We start from the raw sequence: 12,146 nt of genomic DNA, 5'->3' as shown, positions 1-12,146 counted from the left end.
ACAATATTTCACTGTCAGGTCATATAAAACACATTACTATATGTCCTACCTTAACCATACCAAGCTTTGGGGTGTCTTACATGTAAGAAAAGGGAAGGTTTAGGCCTTGCAAGTGGGTACATTTGCCAAGTCAAATTTACAGTTAAACTTTCACATACAAACACTGCACTGGCAGGTCTGAGACCTGATTACAGAGCTACTTATGTGGGTGGCACAACCAGTCCTGCAGGCCCCCTAGTAGCATTTTGTTTACAGGCCCTGGGTACCTCTAGTGCACTTTACTAGGGACTTACTAGTAAATCAAATATGCCAATCATGGATAAACCAATTACATACACATTTTATAAAGGAGCACTTGCACTTTAGCACTGGTTAGCCAGGGTAACAAAAACAGCAAAAACAGAGTCCAGCACACATCAGCAACCTAGGAAACAGAACCAAAAAGTTTTCAACTTGATTGTCAGAATGGTTATCAATGGCCATGGACATAGAGGGGGGTTTTGGGCCAAAAATGAGGTGGTTGAGGCTTTTTACCACTGATGATCCGGGGTCTGACCTACTTTGGTAACTAGGTATTGAGCACCAGGTACACTCTTTCAGCATTCCTAGACACATATTGGTAGCCACATAACTTTTTACTGCACCATCTGTAGCATCCATAAGGAACAGAGACTTGCTGCCCACCTCCATAGACCAGCTACCAGATGTTCCAACATTAGAGACATTTGTTTTACATTAGAGAGGCACCATTAGTAACACATGTTCTTGTTATTGTGGATTGTGAGTTTCTTCTGTCCCATTGTGTATTTTACAATTTTCTGTTTCACAGTATGGTTTTTGTTTGTTTAAATAGAAATATTGGAGCATCTTTGTTTGTAAGATGCTGCAATCATGTTTTAGCATGATGTAATTACTGTGAGTTTTACTTTTGTATTTTTTGTATATTGCAGCCTGGGATTGGGGGAAATGCGTTGTTGTGTCGCGTAGGCTCTCATTATTATAATGAGACTACTGGATTTTGAGTGGCAGAATTGCCTGTGGTGTGGGAGACTGAGTCTGACCCACTACAGGTGACACCTGTCGCTCCAATCCGGGTTTTGCTCCGGCTAACTAGTAGTGCTTCATCTCTACCCAAGGGCAGAGATGATTGGGCAGCCGAGCGAATGACATAACTGGTTTCTCAGGGAAGCCGTGGTCACTCAGGTCCCACTGTTTTATACATTAAAGAGAATAAAAGAATATAAATTATACAGAAAACTGCCTGATCATTATTGTGACCCTGACTGATTCTCCTATTAATCTCGTTTAACCTTGAATTATGTTGCCTCTCTAAAGTAAAAATAAAAAAAATACTCTTTCAGCATTTGACTCTCAGGGTAGTGATCACTCCATGGCTTCTCAGCATGGTAGCGTGGCTGTGGAGTTTCAGAACCTGCAAGTCAGGCAAGGTCACGGTTGAGGCAAGCGGGCTAGACTTGGTGCGCTGGGTTGGTTCCTTTATGGAGCTTTTTCAAAAAGTTCTCTAAACTTCTCCAAAACTTCTGGATCTTCTTCCAGAAGGTCTTTTGAGGTCTTTCAGGAGTCCACCGCTCACCCCAAGGTTCCAGAAGCTCTGAGTTGCTCCTTGAGGGTGCGGACTACAACTCCCAGAATGCACCTACTCCAAATTGGACACTGGACAGATGATCAGTTTCTTCAGGATCTGAGACAGGGGACTCTGGTTAGCAGTTTTTCACCTGTAGCAAGCAGGGAGTCCCTCCTTGAACTAGTGGAAGACAGGCAAAGTCCTTCTTGTGGAAAAGCCCAAGTGTGCAGCTGGTGCAGTCCTTCAGAGTTTAGTGTCCAGGTGCAGGTCAGGGGTCCAGCAGAGCAGTCCTTCTTCTGCTGATGTTCTTCCTCGTAGGGTTCTGAGGTGTGGGTGCAGCTCTGTCGTATGTATCCTTGCTCCTGGATGCAAAACAGTAGGTTCCTGGTTCTCCAATCAGATGCAGGGTCCTTTCCCCCCTGATGACCACTTCCTGGGAAGTGCGGCAAAAAATCAATCCCAGGGCGCAACATTCTTCAAAAATCCATCATGGCTAAAACTGATTTTTGAAGGTTAAATCTGGCTGAGCCCACCCACTGGTGTGGCTAAAAACCCTACACACACCCCTCTCCTGCCCTCTCCTAATCTAATTAAGAGGGCACCTAATTGACTGGGGTTGCAGGATGTGAGTGAGGTGCTGGGATGCTCCAAATGTCCTTCCCTGCCTTTTAAGACCAGTTTGGCAGCCCTTCCCCTTCCTGCTTCACCATCTGCTGAGGTTGTTCTCCTCCCCCAGGCACATCCTTTGTGTTCAGCCCAGGCCACTTCACACCTCATCAAGGCAGCCTGACCATGCTGACAGAGGCTGGCCAATCAGAGAACGGCACTACAGAGCTGAAGTTAGCAACTTTTGAGGTGGAGTTTTAAAACTCTTTACCTGAACTAGTTATATTAAATCCAACAATTGAAAGTTGTGGGATTTATTATAACAATTATTTGATACCAAACTCGATTTATCTGACACTTAGGGAGACATTGTTAATTAAAACAAAGTCTCCCCATTTTAGCCTATGGAGGCCATTCACTACAGTGAGGGAAAAACAAATCCAGCTATTTTCCCTCACCAGGGCTTATCAAAGAAACTCAGAAGAAGAAGGTACTGCCTAGGTGAACCCCTGGTCTGCACCTGAAGGACTGCACCCACAAGGACTGCACCAGCTTCACACTCTGGAATTCACCACAGAACTGACTTTTCCTTGCTTTTAAAGATCCAGGAGTGGACTCACTGTAATCAACAGGAACAAAGTATTTACCAAAAGCCACTTGCATCCAACTCCTAGCAGAAAATCCCAGCTGGACAGCATTCAGTGGACTCTCAAGGATTTGGCCAGGTACATTGTAGGAATTGTAGTCTGACATCCCAATGAGCAACTCACAGATTCTGGATCCTTGGACTGGTGTTGTGGACCCCCTTAAGACTCCAAAGAAACAACTGGAGAAGAAGGACTGCACTGTTGGACCCTCAGACTGCACAAGGGAGGACTGCACTCATAAGGACTGCATCTGCTGAACTCACAAGGCGTCTGTCTCAAGAAAAGGAATTTGCCTATATTTATGGATAGGGATTGTAATCCCTAATCAGCAACAGATAGAAAAGTGCTGAAAGGGCTACATGCAACACTAACAACAGGGACAGCTCCAGCTGACAAGCTTCACCTGGATTTTACTTGGATTGACCAGATGCATTGTGGAAGTTGTAGTCCCATACCCCATGATGCAAACAAGAGTGCCTCAACTCTTGGATGGTGCTGTGGGCCACTTTCCTGTATCAAGCAACACGTCTGGAAGTAAATGTAAAAATGTTACATTGCGGATGGCTGGAAAACTTAAACTTTGTCCCGGTTCAGCACAACCTTTTTTAATCTTTCAAGGGATATTTGCTTCTAAGCACTAGTTTTACTTTTAATCTTTAAAATTGTATATGTCTGGTTCCTTGCACTGGATTTCTGTCAATTTGGTGTCATTTTAAAGGTAAAAATATTCCTATTGTTATAAATTGGTGTTGGAATTGTATTGTGTGTTGTGTTTTACTTATTTACTGGTTCGCTGATATTCAATACTTTACACACTTGTCTCCTTAAATTAAGCCAAAGTGCTTGTGGGCCAAGCTACCAAGAGTTAAGCAAAGATTAAGTTATTGAGACCTTGACTGGACCTTATATGAAGTTGTGGCCTAATACTAAGTGCAGGTGCCTATTTGCCCTTACTAATAACTGGTCCTCTTGGGAAGTGAAAGTCTGGCTGTAGTATTAGCTTGTTTGAATCTTCTAGTAGTTCTTAGTCTTGAGTTCAGAATGGCTAGAAGTTAGCCCATGGGAGTATCTTTTATAGGGAACTTTATTGTAGCATTTACTATGCTTCACATCTCTGATGGGGTTCTGAACTCTCCAATTTGCTTGGTTTCCTCTGTTCCTTTCAGAGCACATGGTTATTGGGTGCTCAATGCAGTTTGGCCAATATGGGAAGTGTTGGATGAGGCATTTGAGGTTAAAAGACATGCTCCAAACATGGTGCCAGAAACATCGATGTATACAACAATGAGGTATTTCTGAGAGTGTGAGAAATAGATGCTGCCAGACAAATCTACCATTTTAGGAGTCAATCATTTTCTACACATTCATAAGTAGGTATGTCAGAATATCTTTAGTAAAAGAATGTTTGGACGGAAATGTTGCGGTCTAAATATTCTTTACAAAACTATTCTTCAATTGTTGAAGATATTCTAATATAACTGCAATAGGGAGATTTTTTGGAAAAAGAAATTAAGGTCACATTTCTGTCAAATTATATTTGGGCTATGATATGCTGGTATCCCACCATGTTTTATGGAGTCGACAACCAGGATATATACACTGTGATGGTCCACCCAGAAGAAAGTGAGGAACAACCTGTGGAAGTACTGTTAAGCATCCAGGGTATTTGTGGCCTGGTTAGAGGAGGAATAGCACATTGAGGCAGTTACATAACACTAGCCTAGCCCGAGGAGCAGCACTTGTACTGTATTATTTTACATTAAAAAAGTAGTAATAGTTGACCAGTGTGAATTGTATGTGGGTAGTAGATCAAGTTCTAAGTATGAATTCTCATGGTTGGTAGAATGTGGGATTCTGATCTGGCTCTGTGCTCCGTTTGTGTTCATGAGCCTAGAGATTATGTTTTTTCTCATTTCATGAAGCTGGTGATTCTTACGTCAGTCACTGTGCTTTTTTAATGACAAAATTGGAGATCAGAATCACTGAAGCAAGCTGTTGAGCTACTTATTGTAGATTGGATTTCTTGTTTGGAAGGCACATTCTATTCCATTCTATTCTATTCTGACTCGTGGAATGCGTGGCAACCCGAACACATCCCAGCGCTGAAGAAGCAACACTACTCAGTTACGTTGTATGGGGTTAATTGCCAAATAACCATGCTTTAAGTAATTTCCAGAAAGTGAGTTTATTGCCTTTTGACCACAATGCTAAAGGAATTCCATGGTGCAGGGTCCATGAGTCTAAAGGATCTGCCTCCGCTTCTAGATCTTTGGATGTGAGGGACAACAGCCTTGTAATCATTAGAAGAGCAGAGGGACCTCTTTGGGGTGTATAAAGATATTAAAGCCTGGGCAATGGGAAGTCCCTGTCCTTAGAGTGCTCTATACACAATACATAGTTTTAAATTTGATTCTCCGGGAAACTAGTAGGCAGTGAAGGTCCCTGAGCTCTTGTCTCGCTGACATATGTCTTGGTATTTGGAACAAAGTACGCTCCTCTGCAATCTGTGCAACATGTAAACTGTTAATGACAGCCTCTGGAGGTCCAGAAAAAGTGAAATACCATAGTCCAGACACAAGAGGATGAGTGCTTGGACAAATAGTCTTCTGGATGTTACAGGGAGCAATAAAATGATTTTCTGGATCATTCTAAGAATAGCAAAACAGCTTGATTAGAGTTTGGTAGCCTGAGTCTCAATTAAAAGAGTTAATCCAACTATACACCAAGACTTTTTATTGATGTTTTAGGGTTGGGGGACCGACCTATGCAGTCAGGCCAACCAAGGGACCGTTCAAGAGAGTGTTTGTTCCCCAGAATCATCACCTCCATTTTATTCCCATTCGACTTCAAACAGGATATCTCCATCCACCCAGCGACTGCCTCCAAGCAAGGCCTAAGAGCAGGAGCGGACGGCTCTTGGTTGGGGTGAGTGAGACCACCAATTGGGTATCATCCACATATGACATTATGGAGATCCCAAAAGGTTTGACAATGCCCGCAAGAGGCTGCAAATACAAATTGAAAAGTGTAGGGTTTTATGAGGAGCCTGTGGGACTCCACAATGGAGAGGAAATTATCAGAGGAAGAGGGGTTCTCAAAAACCTAAAAGGATTTATTGAAAAGGAAAGACCTGAGCCAGCCCAAAGCAATTCATACAACTCAGGCCCTGTAAATCCATTCCAGGAGGATATTATGATTCAGAGTGTCGAAAGGGGTACTTAAGTCAAGAAGGATAATGACTACTGTGCCACCTTGGCCAAGCGTTATTTTTGCTACCTCTCCCCTACCACTAGGAAAGCGGTTTTAGTACTGTGTTTGGGTTGGGAGCCATTTTGGGTAGGAAGAAGCATGTTGTTAGATTCAATTATTTCAGAAAAGTTATTGCGTGTTAACATGTCTTTCCAGCAATTTGCTCTGTACTGGAAGCAAAGAAATTGGTCAATAGTTTGTCAAGCAGGTGGGGTCTGCATTTGGTTTCTTTATAATGGCTTTGAACATAACTTGCTTCCACGTTCCAGTGACCAGTCCATTCTCTAAAGAAAGATTGGCCATTTGGAGGAGTTAAGGGTAAATAATTTCATCTCCTAAGTCTAAAATCCTGGTGGGAGCAGGATTTCATTGGGAGCCCGATTTGACTTTGGCTAAACATGGTGACATAACTCTAATAATTTAGAGGAGGAAATTCTGAGAGGACCTTGGTTCTGCCTTCCATGCTTTTAGACTGATCAATATGGATCAATACTTCCTCTGAGAAATGGGATGAGCTAAAAATTTCAGTTATTTTATTATGGAAAAAAATAGCCAGTTTGTTACACCTGGCGTTTGATGAATTGGTGACTGGACCAATGGACATAGGTTCCATCAGGGCTTTAGTGATAAGGAAAATGTATTTTGGAGAATTTGCAGCCTCATTGGTCTGGCTTCAGAGTAGGCAAACTGGGCAAGTTTTAGCTCAGCATGATAAGTCCTAACTGATACCCGATATTTGACCTATGAAAGTTCCCCATAGTCCTTCCTCCAAATTGTTTCTGCAATCTTTCATTTTTTTCCTAAGTTCTCGCAGTTGAGGGGTGTTCTAGGGGCAAATTTTGTGTATATTTTTGGTCACTAGTTTTTCAAAAGAGTGGTTTGATCAAGTGAATGGCTGAGCCATTCAGAAATGTTGGTATTGGCATCTTGTGGATCCTGGCCTACCTTCTGAATAGTCTAGTTCAAGACATCTCTCCAATTAGCTAGATTAAGATTTAGCCAATTATGATCTATTCGGACTGCAGGTTTGAGGGAGAGGTTAGGTCCTGGAATCTCCATGTCAAAAGGAACCAAATAGTGATCAGATCATAATTTGGGGGAAGGATCTACAACTTGTAGATACAGGTAATTTGAAAATATAGGGTCGAGCAGATTTCCCTTTATATGAGTGGGCCCTCTTACCCTTTGTGTAAGTTGGATAGTTGTGAGACTTAGCAGCAGTCTAGTTGCTTGCATGTCCGTGAATTCATCAAAATGGAGGTTGAAACCCACCAGGACTGTTAAATGGGGTTTCTTTACTAAATTGTCAAGGGCATCTGGACAGTCCTGAGAGAACTAATTATATGAGCCTGGAGAACGGTAAATGAGCATTCCTAAAAAAGTGAATGTGGCAATTGCATAAGCCAAGCTTTCACAACTGAGAATGAGGCAGTCTTCCATCAGACAGGGGAAGGGTGTTCTTAGAAACATACCCAAATCTCTGCTTTTCCTGTCTTCCCTATCATTTTGAATTATATAATAGTTTTAAGATGAAGCCAATACTATGTCAGGTGCTGACTCATCGTGGAGGTTAGAAACACTGCATCTGTTTTTTTCTTCTTCAAGAATAGTGAACATTTCCAAATTATGGCGGAGGAGGGACCTACAATTAAAATGGAACATTTTATTCCAGGTCTTGGTGAGACAGATTATATAAATTAGGCGAGCTTTATTATTTGTGTTAGGGAGTGCACCTAACAGGTAAAAAGCACGGCCTTTACATACAGAGTTAGTTTCCTTCCTTAAGGTTAAGTGAATGCAAACGTGTCAATAACGCACCCCTAAGGGTAACCAGTTCCTGGGCAGAGTAGCTAATTCGACCTAGGGTCCTAGATGCACTGTTCCTGCTCCCATTCAGGTGCAGACGGGCGTGCCTTTGGCATGCCTTCGGTGTGCCTGCTGCATGCCCGGGACTTCATAATATAATGTCTGTTGAGCAGCTGGAGCGCTAATCAAAATGGCATCTCTAAGCATGCTTGTTGTTCTCCCCACCCACACTAAATAAAGTGACTAGTGCGGCAAAGAAGTGCTTGGACAGGCACAAAAACAAGGTGCCCCAACGTTTTGAAAATATGCAGAATTACAGGTGGAGTCAGAGTGTTACACTTGAATAGAGTGACTAGTGTAAACAATGAAGCTCTCTAACAGGCGCAATTACTTACTGTGTCCAGACCTTGTAAAACCAAGTAGCAATGTGGAAAGATGAGGACTAAACTAAAAATAGTGAAATAACAATAAAAAATTGCTAGAAAACTGTAAAAAGAGCAACAAGTTACCCCAAGAAGCACAGTTGATCTTGTGTTGCCTTAACTTGGCACCCGGACCCTGGGCTTCATAATATAGTGCCTGTTGTGCAGCTGGAAAACTAACCAAAATGGGGTCTCTCGGCTTGCTTGTTGTTCTTCCCACCACCACTGAATAAAGTGACTAGTGCAGCAAAGAAGCGCTCTGACAGGCACAAAAAGAAAAGTGCCGCAACCTTTTGGAAATGTGGAGAAGTAGAGGCGTAATCAGAGTGTTACACATAAGTAAAGTGACTTGAGCAAACAAAGAAGCGCTCTGACAGGTGCAATTTCATGCTGTGTCCAGACCTTGTAAAACCAATTAGCAAGCGGAAAGATCAGGAGTGAAGGAAAAACAGAGAAACAAACAATAACATATGGTTGAAAAACTGTAAAAACAGTAACAAGTTACCTTCAGAAGCAAAGGTGAGCTCGTGTCAAATGATGGTGAGTGTGGTCAGCTATCTGTATGGGTCAGATGAGATGTGTAGAAGGGTTTAGATGCATTGTTATTTATTAGTTTGTCTGGTAGTATTGTTTTGAGTATAAGCTTGAATCTTTTAATTCACTGACAAGCATTGCAGCATTGATGGGAATACTGTTCACATGTATGGTGAAGAAGTTCGGTGGGATCTAACCTGTAGGTTTAAAATGAGGCTCCAGTATTTGCCTTTTTGAGGTGTTAGTTTTGTAGGCTACAGAGGGCATTAGAGTCCATGTGTATTGGACTATGGAAATTTGGATAGTTTTCCTGGGTCTGATGAGTAATGGCACTGACCATGACAAAGTTCGGGTGCTTTTGTCCCTTGATTGTTGGTTTGTCATTTGTAGGTTATTGGAATGTACAGTTGCATGTACAGGTATGTACTGTTGATTATCTTGTGCACAGAGCATAAAGCACACTACATCATTGATTTATGTGCATATATGTATTTATTTCCCTATATGTTCATTAATCTGCTGTCTTGAAATAACTCTGTATCACTTCTTATGTCCGTAAAGAGGAATAGGGTCATTGGAGTCCATCAAGACGAGGTGAAAAACGTCAGCCCACATTTTTCAGTCACAACACCCATAAAAGTGGATTCAGGAAAATGCTTCCTGGAAGAGTTACGTTTTAAGAAGTAGGGCGAAAAAAGGCAAGAGGTGGAGTCTACGGAGCAAAGATGCAAGGACAGGCATGATAAGATAACTAAGGATAGGTAAGAGAGGCAGGAGTGAAGAATATAAGAGTAGTGTGTAGTTTTTTATAAGCAGCAAATGTTTTTTTGAGGTGGGTTTAAAAAGGGACCTGAGAGTTACGATGGGGTATCAGCTCAGCAATGTAAGTGGGAGAAGGGTAAGAGTTCCAGAAGCAAGTGAAAGAGTTTTGGGATGAATCAGAAGGCGTAAGAAATGTGGAGTTCGGTTGGCTAGAAAGTGAGAATAGAGGTGGTTTTAAGGACTGAGATAGGAAGGAGAAAGAGGACAGAGACTATCTGAACTGTGAGTTCTCAAGTGTATTGAATGGTGAGAGAATTTGAATGGATGTTGAGTGACGTGCTAGCATGATGATGAGGGGAAAATAGCCAGAAAGGGAAGTTAGGAAGGAGAAAGAGGACAGAGACTATTTGAACTGTGAGTTCTCAGGTGTTGAGTGATGAGATAATTTGCATGGATGTTGAGTGAGGTGCTAGCATGATGATGAGGGGGAAAAATGGGCAGAAAGGGAAGTTCTTGACATGGCTAATTCTGTCCTTCAGTTAGCAAGGCAAGGTTAGTTTGCAAAAGGATTCACCGAAGCCAAACCGTCTGCTTAGGTATAGTCTCCTGTTCAATTTCTCAACATTCCAAACGTGTTTACGACTCCCTTATCTATCAGAAACAGGCAACATATACAATGAGATGAGGGCAAGTGACTTCATATGTTGGCAATCGAGTTTCAAATCCGATTGCCTTTAATCCCGGCAAGCAAATGGTACTCCACAAGATCTAAAGAAAGTATGGAATATATAGAATAAGAAAGGTCCATTGAGTCACATTATCATGTGTCCTCGCCCTCTTAAGTGATATTCTGCTATAATTATTGTGATGAGTATATCCAGACATGCGTTCGTGTGTACTCTGTTCTACAACACTCAAGCTTCACCTCATTCGGAAGGGCCAACAATGCTGGGGTTGATGGGATCATATTCATTCTCATGCAGAGGATCAAGCTGTGCTGTTCTGATTGCTGAAGGCCAATGCTGATTTACAAAAGGACGGCCCCTGTCTGTGGGACTGGAAGTCTTCTGCCCGTTATTGTTTTGCTTCCCAACAGTGTTACATCATTCAATATCAACCCTGTGTTGAACACAGAAAACCTTTCTACCAACCTCAGAACCAGAGGTTAATCTTTTATTCTTGCTGATGAACAAACTGCTCCTAGTAAATACTGCTTGAATGAAATACTGTAAGCCCTTCTTCACCTTCACTATTAAATCATTATCTCTTAACCACCTTCATCTAGTTTGTAAACAGGGGTTTCCTGAGCACCATTGCTTGTTCTGAATCACTCAATCAGTTTCCTGGCAAAACATTACTATGATTATATATGATGTTCATCTAATTTAGGGTGATTTATTCAGCAGCTACATAAAAACGCAACACACTTACTAAAATACACGTGCCAAATAATTTTGTGCATCAAAACATCAACTAAAGCATTTTCTGAAACACAAGTACATAATACTCCTTTTATATTCTGTTTTGCAACTTGTTACTAAGGAACACGTTGTACCAGGTGACCAGGTGTTAATGGCAGAATCCATCTGAGATTCTGATCTCTGTGACACTCATCAAGTGTGTTGCTGCTGAGATGATTTTATCCTGTCCTTACAGAGCAGCTATTATCTGTAGCTCATTCAGTATAATGAAAGGTAATTTTTACAACGTTTTCTGTGAGCCATTGCTTTTCGGATCTCCCTTATTGGGCTAATTGTAGCTGCCAGGGGCATTTATGTGAATATTTAGTATGAAAGTGGGAGAAAGAGAAATTAAAAGATTTCGCGGTAGAATAGCATGCCAAGTAAGATCCTGCTCTAATTGGTGCTTGGATATTTCAACACCTGGGCAACATGGGAATAAAGAGCAATGTTCTCTACCGTTTAAACTGTTTTCATCTCTCAGTTCTGTTACAGTGCGTTTACAAACCTTTTTGCTCAGTCACTTTTGTACTCAAACAGTCTTAATCCACGTCATTCTTTATTTCTTGAAAGTTTAGTTAACAACTTACGCGAAATGGTGCCGATTCACAAAGCAACTCTTTCAAATTTGTGAGTTGCAACATGTGCAATGCAGACGCTTGAGCAGGGTGAAATAACCTCGAGGTCGGATTTTAACAAGCGGTATGTATATTTGTTAAAGGGGCAGGCGGAGAAGTCAGCACTGTGCAGTTTAACCAACCTAGCGTGCTTATTTGGAACCACCACAAATCCAGTGGTGATTGAACAGTTGTCAAGAGTGGGGGTGCTGCCATCAATGTTAGATCAATAAAATGTGGGACTGACAACAATCCAAGTTGTATTCGAAAAGCGAGTGAAGTAAATGAGTCACGTCCATTCAGCTGGAGAGTGGTAAGGGTGTGTTATGTAGCTCGTGTTGTATTTTTGAACACACAGCTGCCAATATATTACTAAAACATGTACCAGTGCAATGGTGTTTACAGACAGCACATTTTCCATAGAAATGGCCACTAAATTGGCATAAACATGCAGTTTT

Source organism: Pleurodeles waltl, chromosome 2_1 (assembly GCF_031143425.1).
Source record: "Pleurodeles waltl isolate 20211129_DDA chromosome 2_1, aPleWal1.hap1.20221129, whole genome shotgun sequence".
NCBI lineage: Eukaryota > Metazoa > Chordata > Amphibia > Caudata > Salamandridae > Pleurodeles > Pleurodeles waltl.
The sequence above is the reverse complement of the archived record's forward strand: the minus strand, read 5'-3'. Positions refer to the sequence as shown.